Raw genomic sequence first — 20,260 nt, 5'->3', positions numbered from 1 at the left:
TAGTTATCTTTGAAAGCAAAAGTCTCAAGAACTATGAGTTAGCTGCCTCTAAAGATCCAAAAAGGATTTGTCCAAGGTTTCTGGTTAGTATGTAGTGTACCAGTATTTTAATCAAGACAGTTTGAATTATTAACCCTGAGCTGATATTGACAGGCTCAACAGCTTATTTGAGGAAGGATTTCATTAAATGATCCATACGATGAAGAATGAGAGGGACCACTATGTTCTTCTCTTCCTCTGTGATTCCCAAACACCCCTGTCCACTAAACCAAGGTCTAAATGGAGCAAATAGTCCAAGGCCAGGAATTAATCAAATAACAATTTTAGCATATTTTTATCATGTTTCTTTGTAGTGTGAACTCAAGAAAGATAAAATCTCTACAAGCCCAGAATGGAAAAGCAATGAGGTTGTTTGATCCTGCCCCAGCATTTTCCAGATGAGTCATCTACCATGAAATAAAAGTGTTTCCCTCAACCACAGGTCTCCCAACTCAAGGCTTACTGTTCCTTCTGCTACCAGTGGCAAAGAAGCCTTCTGGATGGCTTAGACTGCTCAGTCCATGAGGAGCAATACAAGCTCTTGAGTTTCAGCCTGGAACTCCTGGCCATCCCACTCTTCCATCCACTATTGTTTTCTTTTCCCCATTTCATTAAACTCAGATTTCCCCCCAAAAATCCAATAAGCTTTGGTTTCTATGGGTCTTTCAGAAACTCTGCTACAATCTACTGTTTTGTACTGAAACATCGTGGACTTTACATTTTATCTGTTCACTAAAGTTATACATACTCTTGAGTTCATTTTTCTTTCAGCTTTCTAACTAGAAGAGAATTTTTAAATGGGAATGCTTTTTACTTGTTTGGTTTTAGCTCATCTATGAAATGGATTCTAATTCTTAAATCCTTTATTTGATGCTCCCACAGCAAAGTGGCTTTTGTATTGCTTATTCTCATAGAAGGTTACCTGGAAGGGTCTGTATGATGCCACCGTCTGCAAATGAAGTATGCAGATGGAAGGAGGGTACATGGGGAGGAGAGAAATGAGGAGCTGGATCACACTGTGTATTTCATTAGTATTTGGTAGAAAGATTATGATTCAGTGGGTTGGAAATATCACATACATTTATTTTCCTAAATGGTGAATAAATTCAAAGTCTATGCTGAAACTAACTTCAATTTTAAAGATATAATTTGAAAGCCTTCAAGGTACACATGGCTGCAAGTACTTGCACTGCCCTGGATTAAATATATAAAGGTATAATTCTTTTGTGAGAAGCACAAGGTAGGGAACATAATGCTGGCCCCACAGATAGGAAACCAGAACTGTAAACCATTCCTGCACCAGCTGGCCTAGGGACTCTCAGCAAGTCACTTGTCTCACCTTGGACTCAGCATCCCCATCTTTAAAATGAGAGCATTGAGCAAGATGATCACAGTGAACTTTTTCCAATGCTAACATTATATGAATCTACAAATTATCTGAAGTATTTGCCCTGAAAGATACTCGACTGGACCAAGACAAAACCAATCAGTACCCGTTGCTAATATTCCCAGAATTGCTGAAATGATGCCAGAGTCTGAGAACGTAATGAAATTTGTTTCAGGCAAGTGCAAGTCAATTTAAGCCTGTGGGGTAGGTTAGTACAATTGAGCAATCACCCTCAGAGCAGAAGTAACTAATTCACTGAGAAGGGAAATCACTTTTGCTCAAAGCTTCTATTTCAGAAATCAGAAAATTATTTTAGTGACACGAACACCTGACTTCCTATTATAATCATATGAATCTTGGTACATTCTTAAATCTGTGTCTGCATTCTCTCAGTTCCCCGTGCGATGCAGGGGCGGAAGCACAGCCGGCACAGATGTGGTGACTGCTCAAACCAGTAAATAGCGAACACTCTGTGAATACATGTTGGAGGGTAATGAATACCATCATTCTGGAATTTATGCTACAATTATTAAAACTTTGATCACCATCTTTTAGTTTTCATTCTAATTGTTTGGCTATGAGATGCCCATAAGCTCCAGTCATGTTTTTCTTTTATTAAAGAATCAAGTTACTGGAAATTTATGCATCTACTCTCTCATTAATTCAAAAAATATTATTGAAGTGTGCCAGCCTATTGTGTCTGATAAGACAGACAGAAAAGTCTATTTTCCAGCAAGGGACATAGATATATGATCAAATGATAGCAATGTTATCAGAGCTATAATAAAAATATACAAGATACTGAGAAATCACTGAAAACAAAGCACTTGATTTTTCTTGGTGTACGCAAGACAGGCTTCACAGAGGAGGTGACATTTGAGTGTTAGAGGAGGTCAAATATTCTACATAGAGGAAAGAACATTTACAGAGAGAGGAAAAGTGGAGCTACAGTGTGTAAGGCACCTTGAGAGCTGTGCCGCATTGCGCATCACCAGAACAATGGACTCCATGGTGGCAGCTGTGAGAGATTAGACTGGGCATGAAGAATCCCATTCAAGGAGTGGCTTAGAGCCTGGACTAATGAATTTGGATGCCATCTACCAGAGGGGAAAAAAAATTACATAACCCAATATGCAATTTAGAAGGAATACAAAGGGATAATATAGAATACAGACTGTGAAACTACAGTCAACACTCTATGTCCACTGGTTCCCAATCTGTGCATTCAACCAACAGCATATGAAAAATATTTATTTTATTTTTATAAATTTTTAAAATTGATCTGAGCGGGGTAAGAGAGAAAAAAACATCAGTTTGTTGATGTACTAATTTATGCATTCATTGGTTCATTCTTGTATATGCCCTGACCAGGGATCAAATCCACAACCTTGGTGTATTGGTACGTATATGAGAGGATGTGCAGAGGTTATATGCAAATACTACATTACTATTCCATTTTATATAAGGAACTTGAGCATCTTTACTCCTATAAGAACCTTTTTAGACTCTTCATTGCAAAAGATGGCTGGGGGGGGTGGGGGGGTTAACAACTGCTGCATTGATCAAAGGCCCAGACTGCAAAGGGAGAGGCAAGGGGACATGCTGCATTTTGTCCCTTGGAACTGGGATTCAGAAATAAAGAGGGTAAATAAGAATCAACCAGTTAAAAGGAGTAAACTGTAAACTGTAAACATCTCTCCCTCTTGCACATTCAACTAGCAAGAAAGGCTACTTTCACTCCTCACACTGACCATTGAGTAGCGGAGGCAGAGCTTGAAACTAATAATTAAATGACATTGGACATGATCTGCTTAATATTTTCTGTCTCCATTATAGTAGATATATTTTTGTGTTTGACTGGAAAAGTAGCTTTTTCTGCATTTAAAGATTTACCTTTTGGTCTCTATAATATAGAGTTCCAAACATATAGATAGGTGCTCTTTGTAATGGCATATATTTGTTATTATGGTAAAATATACATAATGTAATATTTACTATTGTAATTATTTTTAAGAGGACAGGTCAGTGGAATTAAGTACATTCATTTACTTTGTTGTGAAACCATCACTGCCTCCCACCTTCAGATTTCACCTTCCTAAACTGAAAAACTCCGTGCCTGCTAAGTAACTCTTCACTCTCTCCTTCAGCCCTTGCAACCCCTGTTCTATTTTCTGTCTCTATGAATTTAACTATTCTAGGCATCTTATGCAAGTGGAATCATACAATTTTGTCTTTCTTTTTGCCTTGCTTATTTCATTCAGTATAATGTTTTCAAGGTTCATCCATGTTATAACATGTGTTAGAATTTCTTTCCTTTAAGACTGAATAACTTCCCATTATTCGTGCTCCCAAGATAGCAACATTTGATTTTCCACTCATTAGTTGATGGACACTTGAATTGTTTTCATATTTTAGCTATTGTGAATTGGCGTATATTACTATTCAAGGCTCTACTTTCTATCATTCAATGGTTTCCAATTTGCTGACGTGGAATTTCTGGGTCATATGGGAACTCAAGGTTTAATATTTTTTTGAGGAACCATCATATTATTTTCCTCAGTACAGGTACCAGTTTACATCCCACCAACAATGCAGAAGGGTTTTAATTTCTGCACTTCCTCTTCAACATTTGTCATTTCTGTGTGTGTGTTTGTTTTCTAACAGTCATTCTGATGGGTCTAAAGTGTTATCTCATTGTTTACTAGCCATCAGCACCTCTCTCTTTCTCCCTCTCTCTTTTGAGAAATGTCTTTTCAATTACTTTGTCCATTTTTAAGTCAGGTTGTTCGGAGTTTGTTGTTGTTAAATTATAGATATTCTTGATATTAATCCTTATCAGATATATGTTTCACACATATTTTCTCCCATGCCTTTCTGTTCTTTGATGTACAAAAGTTAGTAAGTTTGATAAAGTTTATTTCTCTGTTTTTTTCTTTGTGTGTGTGTGTTTGGTGTCATAGTCAAGAAATCACCAGCAAATCCAAAATCATAAACTTTCCCCTATGTTTTCTTCTAAGGGTTTTATAGTTTTAGCTCTCACTTATAGGTCTTTGAGTCCAATTTTATTCTTTTGCATTTAAATATCAAGTTTTCCTAATACCAATTATTGAAAAGACTCTCCTTTTCTCATTTAAAGGTGTTGACACCTGTTTGAATCACTCTGATGGCATGTATTTTTTAAATGACTCCTAACTTGAGGAAAATATGAGTGGAACAACAATATTGCTTTTGTTTAGTTTAGGTCTAACAATAAGAAAGCTGCACCCTGGTTAGCTGCACCCCACAGCCTCAGGAATGCAGAATACTTATTGCTAGAAAGAACACAAGAGAAAATAATATAATGAAAACAATGCTACTTGAAAATTTTATTTGTCAAAAGATGTATGTGCTCCAAAAGAAAGGAGGGTGTTAAAGTTCATGTCAGAACAGTGTTGTAGCCTCACACAGCCCCACTTCATTCTATTATCATTTTGTCCACAGGCAATGATTACTGTCTTGTAACATCTCATTCTCCTGGTCTGTAAGAGGGAATTAAGTTTATTATCCCATAGGATCAAATGGAGGTATTACTATATATTCTGAAAATATAAAAGCTGTTCAGTTGATATCATTGTTATTGATTTATTGGAGGTATATGTAAATTCTGTTATCTCTCTCATTAGTCTTCTCTTTCCTTATTTTTAAGTCAAAACCATAATACTGCTCTCTCAATAATATGTGCAATGTAACTGCTTCTTAAATAAATACCAAAATGCTTCTTTCATATTGAAACTGGAAAAGCTGACATTCGTGCTCCCTGTCACTACCAGAACCAATAAGCAGAGACAGGGATTGAATCTTTGTGGGCACTTTATTCAGATGGCCAGAGATCTGAGACGATCCATTTTAAACTGACCCTTTTTATAAGGAGAAGAAAAGTGTAGTTAACGGGTTTAGAATTCATGGGAAAATTTAATCAGATAAAAGCTTCAGCCTTCTTTCATCTGTTGACCCATGACTCTTTACCTGTGTCCTGGGCAGTGATCTTTATCTGTGTCTTGGGTGGTGGGCATCTCATCCTGGAGTACTATGACTCAGATACCATCCTGATTGCTTGCATTTCTCCTGAGGCACAAAGGTGGACCTGTTTATGGTCTCCTGGAGTCAAGGTGGGTCATACCTTCAGTTCCCAGAAAAATAGCTTTTTACATGCATTGATTACTAAGCATATTAGCTATTACCTAAACTAAAACTTTCCAACCCTTGCGTCCCCCATCAATATGCAACTTGAAGCACATCTACTGTCACTCAATTTCAATTGCACAACATTTATTGAGAATCTACTTTACACTAAATACGGCATTAACTGGCAGACATTCGAAGTTGAAAAAGACAAAATATCAAGTGCAATATAATTTAATCTTTAAGCTCTTTTACTGTAGAAATAAATACCTTCAATATCTTCAAATTTTGTAAAGAAAATAATTATGTATATTTATAGGTAATGCATTTATAATCAATTGTAATTGATTTCAAACTTTTAATTCTGTACTTGCTAATTCAAGTATTTTTATATGTATAGCTTTTTAAAAAAATATTTGCAAATCAAAATTAGTTGTGTATACTTTTTCTCTTCTGATAAAACATAAGGTCCATTAATTTCTATATTTTATATTAGATATATGTGAATGTATTCTGTAAACTTACATAATGTTTTAAAGTTTGAATTAACTACAATAAAAAGCTTATTTTTACTTATACAGAATGTTTCTTTCTTTAAGTCGGCTACGAAAGGTGTTGGGTTCAGCTGAGTGAGAGGAGAACTGACAGGAGAACAGGCAGTGAGTTTATAAGGTTTATTCATCCAGTTACAGACAGGCAGGCTGAGACCAAAGTGGTGTCAGCTCCAGGCAGCAACCAAGTGAGAGCTCTTAAGGCATTGGGGAGCTGGTGGGACTTTCAAAAGTCCAGATGGAACTAGTGACAGAGAAGTAGGCTGTGAGAACAGGGAAGTTGCTAAAATCTTGTCAGCAGAAAAAGATATCTTTATTGAACAGGATAACCAAAGGCCATAGGCAGTTACTGGCATCAGTAGTAACTGGGGGCAGCAGGTTTATTGGGGGCTTGCTGAAATTATACCTGAATTCCTGGAATCCAGGTTTATGCCTAAGAGGAGGGAAGATTCCTTTTCTCATGTTACCAAGCAAGGCCGGACTTGTTCACATTGTAAGGGGCAAGGAAATGGTGACTCTCAAACCAGTAGAAAATAATAAGCAGCAAAGGACAAATGTAATGAAATCTTAATCAGAGGGTCTCCGAGCCAGAGTTAACAGTATCAGCACACTTACAAGTCAGGAAGGGGGCATTCTGAAGCTCAGTATGAATGTTTCGGAGAACAAAGGATATATGAGATCAAAGGAGGGAAGATGTTCCTCATCAAACTCCAGGAAATGGGAAAATGTAGCTAGACAGCCTAGCAAACAAGATAGGGAAATTTCAAAGGACAGCTGGAGACAGACCTATAACCAGATCACCCTGAGTTAATTATCACCCTCAGTTAATTTAATTACTCATGTTAGATTGTAATTTCAGAGTATCCAGCATGAAAAAACAGAGGAGAAGGAGGGAGAGAGGGGAAGGGGCATTTACTTTCATTAGGATAAAAATGGCCAGCTCTATTTTGTCGGCATGCATGCTCCTGGCTGGTGGTGTGTCCGACTCTGTAGACTCATGAGTAAATGCCTCGCTTTGCTGCTGAAGTCTTGTGTCCTGATGTTTTATTGTGAGCGTTTCTCACAATGTGGTGCCTTGGGGTATGACCCAACAATTAGTGTTGAGAAAAATTGTTTTTTATTTACAATATTCCAACTTGAAGAGGGTCTGGGAGCACTTCAGCTTGGAGCCCTGCTCTCCCATGAGACCCAGCACTTCCCTTGTTCCACAAAATGTTATAAGCCAAAACCAAGCCAAATAGTTCCCCATTCCTTATCTGTCAGGTGTCTCTTTCAGGATCTGAGGTACGATGTCATCAGTCTCCATATAATAGCCCAGAAACCCATGTGCCGTGTTACACTGGATAATGGTGAAGTCCAAGAAAGGCACAAGTCCTAAGAGAATGTCCTCTCCTTACATCCCAAGTTCCCAGAGTCCCAACAGAGCCCGGGACTACAAGGCAGTCCTTGGTGGCTTTGGAGACAGCTGCAGCAGGTATGATCAGAGCAGTAGCATGATGCCTGCTTTTCTACTAGCCCAGGCTGCATGGCTGAATCCTGACTACAAACTGCGTAGATGCTTCTTCCTTCTCACCATGGACCAGCTTCACTACAGACTGAAGAGCTGCTACTTCACTATAGGCAGTGTGGCTGGATTTCCTTCTGGCTCACAGCTCCTTCCTCATGGCTACTTTTCCCCTTCTACACTCACTCTGCCCGCATGGCCCTCTCCCACAGTGGACTAGCTCTCTTACAAAGCTGCCCGCCTGCTACATCATGGCTGTCTCTATACACCAGACATCCTAGCCAACTCTCACCTACACCCTTTCAGACCATATGGCTTTTCTCTGATGCTTCTTCATCTTGCCCCCTCTTTTCAAGGCTGACCACCCTTCTTTTAAATGTTGACCCAGAGCACCATACATCATTGTTATGAAAAGGACCTTAAACTTGTTATCTGCCCTTTTACCTGGGGGCAGCATAAATGTATCTTAAACCTAGCATCTGCCCTCTTGCTCTGGGCTTCAGCACAGCTATTATCTAGTTACCAACTTGCCATAGATAAGCAAAGTACCTTAAAATCTGTATTATCTCATTCTCCATCCCCCAAACCATGAGCTGTGGGGACGTTGGGGAGGGCCCCTGCTCTGTTACACTGGCATTTACTTTGAAATCAGTCAACAGGAGTATAAAATATAATGCTCTACATAGAGAGCAACATGATCACCGCCAGCTGAATTTATTTATCTAAAGACTTTTATAAATAATACCAACTCGGTAGTATTTGTCTCTTGCAACTTGGAATTTGGTCTTAAACCTGAGGATTCTCTTTAAATAGTTTACAACTAGCACCCATTGTTCTAGCAGTCTAGGAATGGATGTAAACATGTGGCATTTTTATTACTTGTAATATCCTCCACCCATCATGTAATGGGGTAGGTAAGAGCAGAAATCACAAGAAAGCAAGGGACCCCAATTCAGGAAAGTGAGCCCCAAATCCAGGACAGAGACTGCTTCCTCTCTGCCAGGAAAGGCAGAAGGTCTGGAAGGGTGCTGAGGTGGCAGAGTAAAGCAGCCTGCCTTCTGTGAAGGGAGGGGCTACTAGAAAAAGTGGAATTGCCAGAAGCATGAAGCTAGTATGACCACAATGCAGTTAGCAGGAGGAGGGGCAGAGAACTCAGGGATTGAAACCAGAGCTGGAGCTTAATTGCTCATAGCCTTGAAGCTACTGACTGGAGTTGAATGCTACACTACACTTGCTTGAACTGGACATCCACTTCACAAGGTGCCTAGAGACTTCCTCCCATGCCCAGAAAAGGGGGAAAAGACAAACATGGCCATTTTTTAAAAAGATGTAACCCACTCACTTCCAAAGTGCATGGGATTCTGGGAAAGAGGACTTTTTAAACAGGAGAGGGGGAGAAGTTTTCTCAAGCTTTTGGCACTGGATGCAAGCTGTTGGCTCTCTCTTGGCCCTTGGCTCATGGAGCTTTGTCTTGGGAATTTTGGTCACAAGTGTGCTTGGATACTCTGGGTCTTTGGCCCTTTCTCCATGCACAGACAGGAGTACTAGTGGGACCAGCAGATGCCAGACCTACCACAGGCTTAGGCCCTGAATGTTTAGAATCCTGCTCTTGGAGGCAGGGTCCCATGTGCTCACTGGGCTCCAGCCTCTGGGACATTATAACCCAGTGCAGTACAGCTCATGGGTCCTGGACAGCTACATGGAGGCTGAGAGCAGTGCACCCTGGATCCTGAAAGAGAGAGACACTCGAAGAAGACAGAGACTCTGAAACCCACAGTGCACATTCCACAGAGGGTGGTGATCTGTTTGTGTGACTGGCTTAAGCTCCAAAAAGGACAGATAAGGAAATGGGGAACTTCTGGGCATGGTTTTGGGTTGTAATCTTTTGGGGAACAAGAGAAGTTCTGGATCTTATTAGAGAGAGTCGGAGAGCAGGAGTGCTCTCAGCCCCCCACCTTCCCAAATTGGGACTCTGTTAATAAAAATCTACTTCCCTCAACACAAATCTTTGGGTCATATATGAGGGTGAAACGCAGCCGAAATCCATGCTGCATGGTTACACTTGGATTTCCTTTTCCAGTCCAGGTTCTCTTTCTGAGAAGTCTTCCTTAGCTCATAGTAATAGCCTTTCCCTGACAACCAAGTATTTAATCTTTTACTTCCTTTACATTTATGCATTCTTATACCTTTGCTTTCATTTCTTTGTGTCTTTTTTCTCTGTTAGACTAGAATCTTGTATTTTGTAGCTTCTGGCAGAGTAGGGACTTGATTTGCTTCCTAATGGTTCTTTCATTCCAGGAAACACCAACTGAGACACAAGGGGGAAAGTTAATACAAAGAATAACTAACAGAGTATGCAGGTATAAGTATAGGTTCATTTATTCATACAAGTGATATTGATCATTTTTAGTGTTCCATTCATGTTCAGGACATCTGAAATGTGTCAGGGAACAAAATAACAAAGTTTTAACTCATGTGAGTTTACATTTTAGTGGTAAGAGACAGACTACAAAATATGTGAAAAGGGACCCCCCAAAAATCTTTTATTTATTTATAAGAAATTATGTATTTATTCTTATATGTGTAAACTTCAGTCACCTTCAAAGTACTTTCCATGTTATGCAATACACCTACTGAGATGTTTTTTCCACTGCTCAAAACAGTTTTAAATTCATTGATTTTGATGTCTTTTAGTGCTTCTGCCATTTTTTTTGTTTTATTTCCTCCACATGGGCAAAACGTTTCTTTTTGAGAGTTTTTTTTTTAAATCTGGAGGAACAAAAAAGTTGCTTGGGATGAGATTGGGTTCGGCATGGGGGTCATACTGTTTTTGGTCAAAAACTGCTGAACATTTAGCATAGCATGAACAAGTGCACTTGTAAATCATCATGAAATGGAAAAACGCATTAAAAAAGTCTTCAGAAAAATTCACTGAAGCTGAATCCAGACTCTCACAGCACCAGTTGGTACATTGATACAGATGGGTTCCTAGAACATTTACTTAGCAGGGGGAGCCTATACTATAAGGGGCCCACCCTCCAGAAGATAATTCTGGTGTTTTGGGGTACCCCCTGGTACATATATTTATGTATAAACACACATGCACTCTTTTCAAGTGCAGGTAAGTGCTAGGAAGAGATCTATAGTGAGGTAAAATATCACAGCTTCTTTTTATATCAGGCACACAAAGATTAGACAGAAGGAAGCACAAGGAGAAGCAGGGAGACTACAGACACTGCCTCAGCATGTTATTGTTCAATTGATGGATTAGATGACAGCATTGGAGGTGGTGAAAAGGGGTCATATTCTGCATGCATATTGAAGATAACAGATTTTTTTAAGGTTTTATTTATTTATTTTTAGAGAGAGGAGAGGGAAAGAAAAAAGGAGGAAGAGAAATATCAATGTGCGAGATACATAGATCAGTTGCCTCTCACACACCCCCAACTGGGGACCTGGCCTGCAACCCAGGCATGTGCCCTGACTGGGAATTGAACCAATGACCTTTTGGTTGCAAGCTAGTGCTCAATCCACTGAGTCACACCAGCCAGGGCTTGAAGATAACAGATTTTGATTATTGGATGTGGGATATGAGAACAAAAGAAAAGTAAGACTTGACTCTAAAATTTTTGGCCTGAGCAACTAACTGAATGGAATTTTATTAACTAACACAGTGAAGCTTAGGAAAGGAGCTAGTTTGGGGAAGAAAAGTTAAAAATTCTGGTGTAATAGACAAAACTCCTACATTGAAACTCTAATCCTTCATATCTTAGAATGTAACTGCATTTGGAGATAGGTACCTTTAGGAGACAGCTGAAGTTTAATGGAGTCATAGTGTGGGGCCCAATTCTAATATGACTGGTGTTCTTATAAGAAGAGGAAGGGATAACAGAGGTGAATACATACAAAGACTGTGTAAAGACACAGCAAGAAGATGGCCATCTGGAAGCCACGGAGGAAGGCCTGAGGAAAAACAAAACCTGCCAACACCTTGATCTTGAACTTTCAGCCTTTAGAACTGTGAGAAAATAAAATTCTATTGTGTGAGCCACAAAGTCCAAGGAATTTTGTTTTGGCAAGTCTAGAAGGATAATTCATCTAGATATATTGACTCTAATAACTATTTACAGTCATTTAAAAGCTAAATGAATTTTGATATTTCCATATTTGTTCACTTGTTCACTATTTATGTGTACTTGCCTAACAGCCTGGGAGTGCCACCCACATCTATGATATACTAAGGAGAGGGAGCACAGATACAAAAGCTTCATCTTGTCAAGGTGTCTTCACCATTTTATAACTCATTTTCTCTTTTATGCTTGAGTTAGCTGGCTTTGAGTTCTTTTCTTAAAACAAGTTTTATTAAATTTATTAAGGTGACATTGGTAGGAATTCTGGGCATCAGTGCAAACACTTGGTAAACTCTTAAATCTCTGATTAAATGTCAAGGGTATTGCTTGCTTATTGCATTAATCAGTTATCTTCTGGTAAACACACACACACACACACACACACACACACACACACTGGCTTTCATTCTTCTCTGTCTTCCTTGTGTCACAATTTGAACATACAGAAGCTTCAATATTTCTGGCTCTGCAGAGGAGTATAAATTTTCTCAGAAGTTAAATGATTAAGATAGACATAGGAGGCAGGAGAGGAAGGACAGTATTAATTTTATAGCAAATAATTCAATTCTCCACCTCACTTAGCTTATACAGACCTGGCTTAAAGAGTGGACCTGGATTCTGTCAGCTCTGTCAAGGCCATTTCTAGAAATTGGAGCATTTGCTAACCAAGAAGTAATGACTTCATCCCATGTGCCTCTTTTCAGTATTGTGTTTCAGAGGGTGCATAATTGCTTTGGTGAAATATTGCAAAATGATTTCATACTGCCATTAAAATATTTTCACAACTGTCATCAAGGGAACAGTGGAAATGGGAAATAGATTTTTTAGTGTGATCAACTAGATAACCCTGAAGCTTAATGATGTGTTCCTGGCTTAGAGCAAGTTAGCATGAAATTTAATTTGCAGTAATCTGCCTCAGACCATTGGAGGACAAATTCACCTCTAGCTGGAATTTACCCAGTTTTTAGCACACAATAACTCAAGGGTGGTATGTCTCTAGAATGATGCCTTCTGTCAATTCTTCCTTTGTTATAGCTCTCCCATTCACAACTTTACTTTACCACTGTTGTCACCCTACCTGAGGCCTTTCTCACTTTAATTTGGATGAGGAGACAGCCTGCACATTGGTTTACCTCCCTCCCTCCACTGTTCCACCAATACTGCTTATTACCACCAGATGAATCTCCCTAAAGTATTTTTTAATGAGATTTCCTACTAAAAAAAAAATCAGAGGCATCTTTAGCCTCAGTGAGTTACATTTTTAACTCTTTTACTCTATCCTAAGTGTCATCCTCATAGTCTACCCAAAACACAAGAATTTTAACTGCTTCTGTGGCCTTTCTCCTGGTCTAACACTTACCTTCCATGTCCTTCTCTTGCTTTTCTCACTACTCATCCTTCGGGACAGTTAAAATTGTGTCTTAAAGCTTTTCTAATCCCAGCCTTGCCTTAAAGTAAGTTTGTCCTAGCCCTGACTGTGTAAATCTATCACAAAGAGGCATCTTTTTATTTTCAACTTTAGAAAGTACATCTATTTTAAGAGATTGGTCTTTGTAATTTTAGCAGAATATCAGACATTTGTTATGTGAAGTGGGTAAAATAGATAATGAATATCAAGGATGCTATGTTGAAGCCAGAAATTTAGTTAATGTTATTAAAATGACATTTGGAATACTCTGGTGGAAAATACCAGGGCCACCCTTTGCTTTCCAGAGAGAAAATTAAATAATTGTCTTTGGGAAATATGACCTGTCCACAAGAAAGAAAAAGTATCTGGAGATTTTGATTAGAAACTTCTCCAATGAAAGATGCTAGATAAATCAATCTACAGCAAAGACCAGAGTCAAAACACCCTATGCATGGACACAAAACTTTGTTTTTTAATGATTCTCTCTTCATCGTCGTCGTCGTCGTCGGCAGCCGTCCGTCTCGAGAGACGATGGCGTGGCTTCTTGAGAGTCTATCTGCACCGCCGAGAATGGCTGTGCAGTCCGATTCGGGAGTGACAATCCCTGCCGCACTTGGTACAGGTGAAGGCAGATGGCTGTTGTTGCTGCTGCTGACGCTGCTTCCGCCTCGATCTTTTCTGGACCGCCTCCTCGTTGCGCGCAGCCTCCACGCGTGACGTACCTTGCCTGACCGCGAGCCTCCAGGCTAGGCGGTCGTCTGCTTGAACTTCCCATGTGTTGAGATTGATGGAGCATTGTGTCATGTCCTTTTTGCAGATGTCTTTGAACCGCAGTTTTGGGCGCCCTGTCATCCTCTTGCCTTCTGCTAGCTCGCCGTAGAGGAGGTCTTTGGGGATACGGCCTGCATCCATTCTTTTGACATGGCCGAGCCACCTGAGGCGTCTCTCGCTAAGAACTGCATGCAAACTGCTCATATTGGCTCGCTTCAGCACCTCGGTGTTGGGGACCTTATCCTGCCAGGCGACATGCAGGATGCGTCGCAGGCACCTCATGTGGAAGCTGTTGAGTTTCCTTTCGTGCCTTGCGTAGGTGGTCCACGTCTCGCTGCCATAGAGGAGAGTGCTGAGTACGCAGGCTTGGTAGATGCGCAGTCTGGTTTTCTCAGTGAGGCTGGAATTGTTCCACGCTCGCCGGTTCAGTCTGGCCATAACTGTGGCTGCCCTGGCGATTCTCCGGTTGACCTCCAAGTCGACTGACAGAGAGCTCGAGATGGTGGACCCGAGGTAAGTGAAGTCGTTGACAACCTCCAGGGTGTATCCGTCGATGGTGATGCATGGGGGAGTCCCCGTGCCTTGAGCCATAACATTTGTCTTCGTCAGGCTGATGGCTAGTCCGAACTCCTTGCATGCGTGGGAAAGGCAAGTGACTAGCTGCTGGAGTCCCTCTTCGGAGTGTGATGTCAAAGCTGCGTCGTCGGCGAAGAGCATCTCACGGATGAGCACCTCTTTGACTTTGGTCTTGGCTCGTAGACGGGCCAGGTTGTAGAGCTTGCCACCGGATCTGGTGTGAATGAAGACACCCTCGCTGCAGTCCTTAAAGGCGTATTGGAGGAGCATGGAGAAGAAGATTCCGAACAGCGTAGGCGCGAGGACGCAGCCCTGCTTTACTCCGCTGCTGACTGGGAAGGCCTCAGAGGTTGCGCCGTTGTAGGACACTGTGCTGTGCATGTTGTCGTGAAAGGACATGACCACAGCAAGCAGATGTGGTGGACAGCCAATCTTCCGTAGCAAGCTGAAGAGTCCGCTTCGACTGACCAGATCAAACGCCTTCGTGAGGTCAATAAAGGCGAGGTAGAGTGGTTTATGCTGCTCGTGACACTTCTCCTGCAGCTGGCGTAGGGAGAAGATCATGTCCACTGTTGATCGGCCAGCTCTGAAGCCACACTGGGACTCTGGGTAGACGCGGGAAGCAAGGGTCTGCAGGCGGGCAAGAGCGACCCGGGCGAATACTTTGCCGACGACGCTGAGGAGAGAGATGCCCCGGTAGTTGTTGCAGTCGCTGCGGTCTCCTTTGTTCTTGTACATGGTGATAATGTTGGCGTCTCTCATATCCTGGGGGATGTAACCCTCCTTCCAGCAGAGACAGAGTAGATGGTGGAGCGGCTGTAGCAGGACTGGTTTCCCGCTCTTTAGGATTTCTGGAGGGATTCCGTCGCTTCCTGGTGCTTTCCCGCAAGCGAGGCGGTCGATGGCTTTGCCGAGCTCTGCCGCAGTAGGTGGGGTGTCTAGCTCCTCCATGACTGGTAGGTCTGGGATGGCGTTAAGAGCAGTGTCTGTTACGGTGTTCTTCGTTGCGTACAGCTCGAGGTAGTGCTCGGTCCACCGCCGCATTTGCTGTTCCTGGTCAGTGATGACCTCACCTGTCTTGGACTTAAGGGGGGCGATCTTGGAGGGGATTGGGCCTGTTGCCTTCTTGATACCCTCATACATTCCTCGTGCGTTGCCTATATCGGCGGCTTCCTGAATGCTTCTGCACAGGTTTAGCCAATAGGTGTTGGCACAGTGGCGGGCGGTCTTCTGGACTTTGTTCCTGGCAGCCCGTAGAGCTTGAAGTGTACTGGGAGTGGGCGTGACCTTGTAAGCCAGTAGGGCCTTCCTCTTAGCCTCGATCACGGGTTCCATTTCTTCCCAGTGAGCCTCGTACCAGTCAGCGTTCTTCCGCTCTTTCTTCCCGTAAGCAATAATGGCGGAGTTGTATATGGCGTCGCGGAGACGTAGCCAATTGGATTCGATAATGTCATCTGCCACCACTCCCTCGCCGAGTGCATCTTCCATCTTGTTGATGAATTGCTGGGTCTTAACTGGGTTGCTGGCACAACTGGTGTTGATGCGTGGGCGACCCTTCATCTTGGAGTGGTGCAACCTCTTCGGCATTATGCACACCTTGCTTACCACGAGGGCATGGTCCGTGTCGCAGTCTGCACTGTGGTAGCTGCGGGTGAGGAGGGTGCTGCCAATATCCGTTCTTCTGGTGATGACGAGGTCAAGCTGGTGCCAATGACGGGAGCGGGGGTGCCTCTATGACACCTGGTGGATCTCTTTGCACTTGAAGAATGTGTTTGTCACGCACAGGCCGTGGTGACACAAAAGCTCAAGCAGACGCTGACCATTCTCATTGATCTTTCCTCTTCCAAAGTTTCCAAGGCAGGTGGGCCAGGCCATGTGGTCGGCTCCTACTCTTGCGTTGAAGTCTCCAAGGAGATAGAGAGCGTTACTTCTGGGAATCTTGGATAACGCTTCGTCCAGTGCATGGTAGAACTGTTCTTTCTCTTCGGTGGTGGCGCAGAGGGTTGGGGCATACGCGCTAAGAATGCTGACTGGGCCGAAAGTTGTTGACAATCGGAGGGTAAGTAATCTCTCTGTGCCTCCTGTGGGTGGCTCTATGGAGTTAACAAGCGTGTTCTTCACAGTGAACCCAACACCGTGCTGTCTTGGTTGGTCCGGAGACTTCCCTTGCCAGTAGAAGGTGTAGTTGGTTTCTCTGATAGTTCCGTTGTCGGCCAACCGGGTCTCCTGTAGAGCCGCAATGTCGATGTTTAGTCGTGCCAGTTCCCTATCGATGACAGCGGTTTTCCTGGCACCCTTGATCCACGGAAGGTCTGCAGTAAGTCCGGGGCACATGGTCCTGATGTACCAGCTAGCGAGGCGAAGAGCCGGAGGCTTCTTTCTTGTTGTTTGCTTGGAATTAACTGGTGCGGGTGTTTTGTGGCCCACTTTTCGAGAGGCGCCTCTCTGATCCCCACGCACCCAGTGGGGCAGGCGAGCCATGGCGAGACGGTAGCTGTCCAGTGAGGTGCGATGACCTCTCCCACCGTCAGAGGAGACCCCTGGCGCTCGTTTCCTTCGCCAATCGGATGAGCTTATAACCGGTATCTGTCTCCTCCCGTGTTGAGTCGACATCTTGCGATGACGCTGGAGTGTCCTCTCAAGTGAAACTGAAGCTACAGAGCCTGGGCAGGGTGATATGGAGGGTCTGCTGTTGCCCATGCAGCAGACCCCCCCTCTCTTCACAGCTGAAGGGTCCAAGGGAAAGACAAAGTCAATACAGCTTGGCTTCAGGTGCGCCGCAGGAGTTGCCGGTGTTGACTACAACGTCAAACCGCCTTAGGGACTCCGGCTCCGGATTTTCTGTCGGGGTTTACTCCCTTAGCCTTTCCCCTGAAGAGGTATGCCGCAAGGCAGCGGAGGTTTTTTGGAGTCAGAGTTTTCCTTCTCTGATTTTAGAGATGTCCTTCCTCTTTCCTCCTTTACAGTCTTGAGGGCAGCATTTACAGGCTAAAATAGAAAACTGGCAGTGTAACCTTCTAAGCAGATACTACCAATACCCTGCTTGGGTATACTCACCCAACAATAAACATCTCTTAAATGTCCTCCAAGTGCCATGCCTCGAATTAGTAAATGGCAGTGCAATGGCAGCCAAACATTTGGATCAGTTTCACTAAGTAAACCACCAACACAAGTAGGTTTTTAAAACAATAGAATAGTGTCTCATTTTATTAAAAATAATAACTATTTTTAAGCAACTTACCAGCAACACTGAATAAAAACCTGGCTGTGTTTCCCACTGTTTCAACTGCTCCTCAGCTGGCTTTAACACAGCAGTATCCTGACTGGTGGCCTGAGTTAAGACTTGAAGAACAACAGTGCTGGCACTATTGAGATCCATGGAAACCAATTGGCTCAGTCCGAATAGCCCGGCTCTCCAGCTTCCACTGTCCAACACGAAGTGGTGTCGGTTGGTCCCGCACCCCACGCTTGCAAGTCCACGCGCCGCCGCCCACTGATGCCGAAAGCGGCTTCTAGGAACGCGACATGTTCTGAGTCGCAGCTCTAAACGATGCGGACGCTAGAATATCGCGTCACAGACATCCACAGCAATAAAAAAGGTCAAAATACTGATACACAAAACAACACAAATGAATCTCAAAAAGCATTACGCTAAGTGAAAGAAGCAAAGCATAAAAGTCTACATGAAGTTCTAGAAAATGCAAAATTATAGAGACAGAAAGTAGATCACTGGTAGCCTTGGGCTATGGGGCTAGAGGAAAGGATGATACAACAAGACACAGGATAATTTTTAGGGAGATGGAAATGCTTTAATCTTGATTCAATAGTAGTTATGCTACCGAAAAGCAATTTGGGGTCCTGCTGCCTGCCGCCACCCTCTAGGCAAAATTCCAGAAGCAAAGGTTTGGTGATAAAGAAAGTCTATCCAGTCACAGCTTCAATTACTTAAGCCTATCAATTAAGGCTAAACTCTAACACCTGGGCCCTGCTATCATTTCCCCCTGTTTTAATCACCTTATTTCTATAGGGCTAGTTACAAACTAAAACAGCATAAAATACAAAAACTACACAACTTTGGAAGAATGACAGGCTTCTGCCTCATAGCCTGTTCCCTCTAGAACACCCAAAGAATAAACCAGGGACCCTCTGCCAGGCCAGCCCAATCCTTTAGAAAAATAGGAAGCCCCACACTTTGTTCTTCCACAGAGACACGAACTTAACAATATACTGTCTAAAAACGCTTTAAGAGAACTCCAGAAACCAGTTAAAAAGTCATAATATCCCAGGAAAGTGCAAAGCCAAAACCAGCTACATTAAAATGGTTAAAAAAATTATTTCACCCATGAGAGCCCCTCCCCTAAGCCAGCACAGAAACAACCTTAAAGAAATGAAGACCTAATAATTATGAGACAAAAATAAAAACGACCATCTTAAATAAGTTCAATGAACTTCGAGAGAAAACAGACAACTAAGGAAAATCAGGAAAATGATGCATGAACAAAATGAAAGTATCTTAAAAACAGAACTTCAGGAATTGAAGAATATAATAATTCAATTAAAATATTCACTAGGAGGACTTCTGGCCAAGATGGAGGCATAGACAGACATGCGGCGTCTCCCTCCACAACTAAGAAGGAATACAATTACCTCAAAACTAGAAACAACCATAAGTTCCAGAAAATCAAAGTGCATGGAAGTCCAGCAAACAAAGATATAACCTGCAACCAGGACCACCCTATTCAGCTGCACGTTTACATACTACATAAAACACTTTTAACTTTGAAATAACTGTAGGCTGAGAAAAGGGAATCAAAGTTGCAAAGACACGACCTGAGTTCTGCACGTCCCCTCACAGCGTCCTTACGTGCTTTTGGGCCATTAGCTTTCAACCAATGAATGCACGAATAAAGTGGAAGACCAGATCGCTCTTTCTCTCTCAAATCAATCAATAAATTTTTTTAAAAAACATTTAAAAAATCCAAAACACAGAGCTATCTGTCTCCAGTCCTACACAGCATTTGAAGATTCGAACCAAGATTGTGCACTTACTTGTCACAGGACTTTGTCTCTGTTTGTCCTGAAAGTAATTCTAGGGGGGCTGCGCCCCTGCCACATGTGACGTGACGGTTGTGGGTGCCAGTTCGATGCCAACAGGGGTCCCCCATTCGGGGTGCGGCGAAGAACATTCGCGGCAAACATGATTAAACATGATTAAGCATGATTAAACAGTGGCCTAGAATTTCAGAACTCAATTTTTTTTTATCCTCACCTGAGACATGCCATGCTTAGTGATCTTAGAGAGAGGGGAAGTGAGGGAGAGAGAGTAAGAGAGAAAGACCTGTGTAAAACAGAAACATTCATCAGTTGCATTTTGTACATTCCCCAACCAGAAACAGAGCTGCAACCCAGGCATGTGCCCTGACTGGGAATCAAACAGGTAACCTTTCAGTCTATGGGACAGTGCTCCAACCAAGTGAGCCACACTGCCAGGACAGTAGAACTCAAATTTAAAGACAGAGTCCAAGCCAAAAGGAGAGTGAAAAAGTTAGAGAATATAGAAATTATGAAAACAGAAGATCCACATTCTTATTATTGTTCGCAGGAATAAAAAGATACTGAATTATAAGAGGATACCATAGAAACATATATTCAGAGAACAGAATACAATTTTTGTAAATTAAAGCATAAGATTGTAAATTATAGACTAAGGAGAATAATTGGAAGATAAATTTG

The 20,260-nt window shown here is 42.3% G+C and overlaps 1 pseudogene; it reads right to left on the bottom strand.

The window, feature by feature from the left end:
* LOC150021958 (band 4.1-like protein 2 pseudogene) overlaps positions 1-19,713 on the bottom strand; it is a 191,204-nt pseudogene extending 171,491 nt beyond the window's left edge.
* Between the last annotated feature and the right edge of the window lie 547 nt (positions 19,714-20,260).

This window comes from Furipterus horrens, unplaced genomic scaffold, assembly GCF_987537825.1.
Source record: "Furipterus horrens unplaced genomic scaffold, mFurHor1.1.pri manual_scaffold_1, whole genome shotgun sequence".
In the NCBI taxonomy this organism is placed as follows: Eukaryota; Metazoa; Chordata; class Mammalia; order Chiroptera; family Furipteridae; genus Furipterus; species Furipterus horrens.
This window is presented reverse-complemented; position numbering and strand designations above follow the sequence as displayed.